The sequence below is a fragment of the Schistocerca americana genome, chromosome 3 (assembly GCF_021461395.2).
Source record: "Schistocerca americana isolate TAMUIC-IGC-003095 chromosome 3, iqSchAmer2.1, whole genome shotgun sequence".
Classification (NCBI taxonomy): Eukaryota; Metazoa; Arthropoda; class Insecta; order Orthoptera; family Acrididae; genus Schistocerca; species Schistocerca americana.
This window is the reverse complement of record NC_060121.1, coordinates 31089157-31095187: the sequence shown is the minus strand read 5'-3', so window position 1 is coordinate 31095187 and position 6031 is coordinate 31089157.

Genomic DNA, 6031 nt, shown 5'->3' with positions numbered 1-6031 from the left:
CAATGCCGACTTAAGTACAAGAGGACTGACTCTTCTTACTGTCTATAATTTGAACCATTCCTGTGACACTAGTTATGGATTCCGATTCTTCACTTCAGGTTTACTGTATCCCTCTGACCTTCTTATTGCCGATGAAACACAGAAATTGCACAGGAATTAAGTGCAAACGGCACAATGCCGACTTAAGCACAAGAAGACTGTCACTTCCTACTCTCTATGTTTTGAACCATTCCTGTGACACTAGTTATAGATTCCGATGCTTCACTTCTGGTTTACTGTATCCCTCTGACCTTCTTATTGACGATGTAACACAGAAATTGCATCGGAATTAAATACAAAAGGCACAATGCCGACTTAAGTACAAGAAGACTGACCCTTATTACTGTCTATGTTTTGAACCATTCCTGTGACACTAGTTATAGATTCCGACGTTTCACTTAAGGTTTTCTGTGTCTCTTGGACCTTCTTATTGACGATGAAACACACAAATTGCATCGGAATTAAATACAAAAGGCACAATGCCGACTTATGTACAAGAAGACTGACTCATCTTACTGTCTATGTTCTGAACCATTCCTGTGACACTAGTTATTCATTCCGATGCTTTACTTCAGGTTTACTGTATTCCTTGGACCTTCTTATTGATGACGAAACACAGAAATTGCATCGGAATTAAATTGAAAAGGCACAATGCCGACTTAAGTACAAGAAGACTGACTCTTCTTACTGTCTATGATTTGAACCATTCCTGAGACACTAGTCATAGATTCCGATGCTTCACTTCAGGTGTACGTTATCCCTTGGACCTTCTTATTGACGATGAAACACAGAAATTGCACCGGAATTAATTACAAAAGGCACAATGCCGACTTAAGTACAAGTAGACTGACTCTTCTTACTGTCAATGTATTGAATCATTCCTGCGACACTAGTTGTAGAGTCTGATGCTTCACTTCCGGTTTACTGTATCCCTCTGACCTTCGTATTGACGATGAAACACAGAAATAGCATCGGAATTAAATAAAAAAAGGCACATGGCCGACTTAAGTACAAGAAGAGTGTCTATGTTTTTAACCATTCCTGTGACACTAGTTATAGATTCCGATGCTTCACTTCAGGTTTACTGTATCCCTCTGACCTTCGTATTGACGATGAAACACAGAAATTGCATCGGAATTAAATAGAAAAGGCACAATGCCGACTTAAGTACAAGAAGACTGACTCTTCCTACTGTCTATGTTTGAACCATTCCTGTGACACTAGTTACAGATTCCAAAGCTTCAATTCAGGTTTACTGTATCCCTCTGACCTTCTAATTGACGATGAAACACAGAAATTGCATCGGAATTAGATACAAGAAGCACAATGCCGACTTAAGTACAAGAGGACTGACTCTTCTTACTGTCTATGTTTTGAAACATTCCTGTGACACTAGTTATAGATTCCAATACTTCACTTCAGGTTTAGTGTATCCCTTAGACCTTCTTATTGACGACGAAATACAGACATTGCATCGGAATTAAATACAAAAGGCACAATGCCGACTGAAGTACAACAAGACGGACCCTTCCTATTGTCTATGTTTTGAACCATTCCTGTGACACTAGTTATAGATTATGATGCTTCGCTTCATGTTTACTGTATCCCTTGGACCTTCTTATTGACGATGAAACACAGGAATTGCATCGGAATTAAATACAAAAGGCACAATGCCGACTTAAGTACAAGAAGAATGGCTCTTCCTACTGTCTATGTTTCGAACCATTCCTGTGACACTGGTTATACAATCCGATGCTTCACTTCAGGTTTACTGTATCCCTTGGACCTTCTTATTGACGATGAAACACAGAAATTGCATCGGAATTAAATACAAATGGCACAATGCCGACTTATGTACAAGAAGACTGACTCATCTTACTGTCTATGTTTTGAACCCATCCGGTGACACTAGTTATAGATTCCGATGCTTCACTTCAGGTTTACTGTATCCCTTGGACTTACTTATTGACGACGAAACACAGAAATTGCATCGGAATTAAATAGAAAAGGCACAATGCCGACTTAAGTACAAGAAGACTGACTCTTCCTACTGTCTATGTATTGAACCATTACTGTGACACTAGTTATAGATTCCGATGCTTCACTTCAGGTTTACTGTATCCCTCTGACCTTCTTATTGACGATTAAACACAGAAATTGCTTCGGAAATAAATACAAAAGGCACAATGCTGACTCAAGTACAAGAAGACTGACCTTCCTACCGTCTATGTTTTGAGCCATTCCTGTGACACAAGTTACACATTCTGATGCTTCACTTCAGGTTTACTGTAACCCTTAAACCTTCTTATTGACGACGAAACACAGAAATTGCATCGGAATTAAATAGAATAGGCACAATGCCGACTCAAGTACAAGAAGACTGACTCATCTTACTGTCTATGTTTTGAACAATTCCTGTGACACTAGTTATAGATTCCGATGCTTCACTTCAGGTTTACTGTATCCCTCTGACCTTCTTATTGACGGTGGAACACTGAAATTGCATCTGAATTAAATACAAAAGGCACAATGCCGACTTAAGTACAAGAAGAATGACTCTTCCTACTCTCTATGATTTGAACCATTCCTGTGACACTACTTATAAATTCCGATGCTTCACTTTAGGTTTACTGTATCCCTCTAACCTACTTATTGACAATGAAACACAGAAATTGCATCAGAAATAAATACAAAAGGCACAATGCCGACTCAAGTACAAGAAGACTGACTCTTCCTACTGTCTATGTTTTGAACCATTCCTGTGACACTAGTTATAGATTCCGATGCCTCACTTCAGGTTTACTGTATCCCTTGGACCTTCTTATTGACAATGAAACACAGAAATTGCATCGGAATTAAATACAAAAGGCACAATGCCGACTTAAGAACAAGAAAACGACCTCTTCTTACCGTCTATGTTCTGAACCATTCCTGTGACACTAGTTATTGATTCCGATGCTTTACTTCAGGTTTACTGTATTCCTTGGACCTTCTTATTGATGACGAAACACAGAAATTGCATCGGAATTAAATTGAAAAGGCACAATGCCGACTTAAGTACAAGAAGACTGACTCTTCTTACTGTCTATGATTTGAACCATTCCTGAGACACTAGTCATAGATTCCGATGCTTCACTTCAGGTGTACGTTATCCCTTGGACCTTCTTATTGACGATGAAACACAGAAATTGCACCGGAATTAATTACAAAACGCACAATGCCGACTTAAGTACAAGTAGACTGACTCTTCTTACTGTCAATGTATTGAATCATTCCGGCGACACTAGTTATAGAGTCTGATGCTTCACTTCCGGTTTACTGTATCCCTCTGACCTTCGTATTGACGATGAAACACAGAAATAGCATCGGAATTAAATAAAAAAAGGCACATGGCCGACTTAAGTACAAGAAGAGTGTCTATGTTTTTAACCATTCCTGTGACACTAGTTATAGATTCCGATGCTTCACTTCAGGTTTACTGTATCCCTCTGACCTTCGTATTGACGATGAAACACAGAAATTGCATCGGAATTAAATAGAAAAGGCACAATGCCGACTTAAGTACAAGAAGACTGACTCTTCCTACTGTCTATGTTTGAACCATTCCTGTGACACTAGTTATAGATTCCAAAGCTTCAATTCAGGTTTACTGTATCCCTCTGACCTTCTAATTGACGATGAAACACAGAAATTGCATCGGAATTAGATACAAGAAGCACAATGCCGACTTAAGTACAAGAGGACTGACTCTTCTTACTGTCTATGTTTTGAAACATTCCTGTGACACTAGTTATAGATTCCGATACTTCACTTCAGGTTTAGTGTATCCCTTAGACCTTCTTATTGACGACGAAATACAGACATTGCATCGGAATTAAATACAAAAGGCACAATGCCGACTGAAGTACAACAAGACGGACCCTTCCTATTGTCTATGTTTTGAACCATTCCTGTGACACTAGTTATAGATTATGATGCTTCGCTTCATGTTTACTGTATCCCTTGGACCTTCTTATTGACGATGAAACACAGGAATTGCATCGGAATTAAATACAAAAGGCACAATGCCGACTTAAGTACAAGAAGAATGGCTCTTCCTACTGTCTATGTTTCGAACCATTCCTGTGACACTGGTTATACAATCCGATGCTTCACTTCAGGTTTACTTTATCCCTTGGACCTTCTTATTGACGATGAAACACAGAAATTGCATCGGAATTAAATACAAATGGCACAATGCCGACTTATGTACAAGAAGACTGACTCATCTTACTGTCTATGTTTTGAACCCATCCGGTGACACTAGTTATAGATTCCGATGCTTCACTTCAGGTTTACTGTATCCCTTGGACTTACTTATTGACGACGAAACACAGAAATTGCATCGGAATTAAATAGAAAAGGCACAATGCCGACTTAAGTACAAGAAGACTGACTCTTCCTACTGTCTATGTATTGAACCATTACTGTGACACTAGTTATAGATTCCGCTGCTTCACTTCAGGTTCACTGTATCCCTTGGACCTTCTTATTGACGACGAAACACAGAAATTGCATCGGAATTAATTACAAAAGGCATAATGCCAACTTAAGTACAACATGAATGACTCTTCCTACTGTCTATGGTTTGAACCATTTCTGTGACACTAGTTATAGATTCCGATGCTTCACTTCAGGTTTACTGTATCCCTCTGACCTTCTTATTGACGATTAAACACAGAAATTGCATCGGAAATAAATACAAAAGGCACAATGCTGACTCAAGTACAAGAAGACTGACCTTCCTACCGTCTATGTTTTGAACCATTCCTGTGACACAAGTTACACATTCTGATGCTTCACTTCAGGTTTACTGTAACCCTTAAACCTTCTTATTGACGACGAAACACAGAAATTGCATCGGAATTAAATAGAATAGGCACAATGCCGACTCAAGTACAAGAAGACTGACTCATCTTACTGTCTATGTTTTGAACAATTCCTGTGACACTAGTTATAGATTCCGATGCTTCACTTCAGGTTTACTGTATCCCTCTGACCTTCTTATTGACGGTGGAACACTGAAATTGCATCTGAATTAAATACAAAAGGCACAATGCCGACTTAAGTACAAGAAGAATGACTCTTCCTACTCTCTATGATTTGAACCATTCCTGTGACACTACTTATAAATTCCGATGCTTCACTTTAGGTTTACTGTATCCCTCTAACCTACTTATTGACGATGAAACACAGAAATTGCATCAGAAATAAATACAAAAGGCACAATGCCGACTCAAGTACAAGAAGACTGACTCTTCCTACTGTCTATGTTTTGAACCATTCCTGTGACACTAGTTATAGATTCCGATGCCTCACTTCAGGTTTACTGTATCCCTTGGACCTTCTTATTGACAATGAAACACAGAAATTGCATCGGAATTAAATACAAAAGGCACAATGCCGACTTAAGAACAAGAAAACGACCTCTTCTTACCGTCTATGTTTTGAACCTTTCCTGTGAGACCAGTTTTAGATTACGATGCTTCACTTCAGTTTTACTGTATCCCTTGGACCATCATATTGACGATGAAACACAGAAATTGCATCGGAATTAAATACAAGTGGCACAATGCCTATTTATGAACAAGAAGACTGACTCTTCTTACTGTCTATGTTTAAACCATTCCTGTGAGACCAGTTTTAGATTTCCATGCTTCACTTCAGGTTTACTGTATACCATGGACCTTCTTGTTGACGATGAAACAAAAAAATTGCATCGCAATTTTAATACAAAAGGCACAATGCCGACTTAAGAACAAGAAGACTGACTCTTCTGACTGTCTATGTTTTGAATGTTTCCTGTGAGACTAGTTTTAGATTACGATGCTTCACTTCAGGTTTACTGTACCAATTGGGCCTTTTTATTGACGATGAAACACTGAAATTGCATCGGAATTAAATAAAAAACACACAACGCCGACTTAAGTACAAGAAGACTGACTCTTCTTAC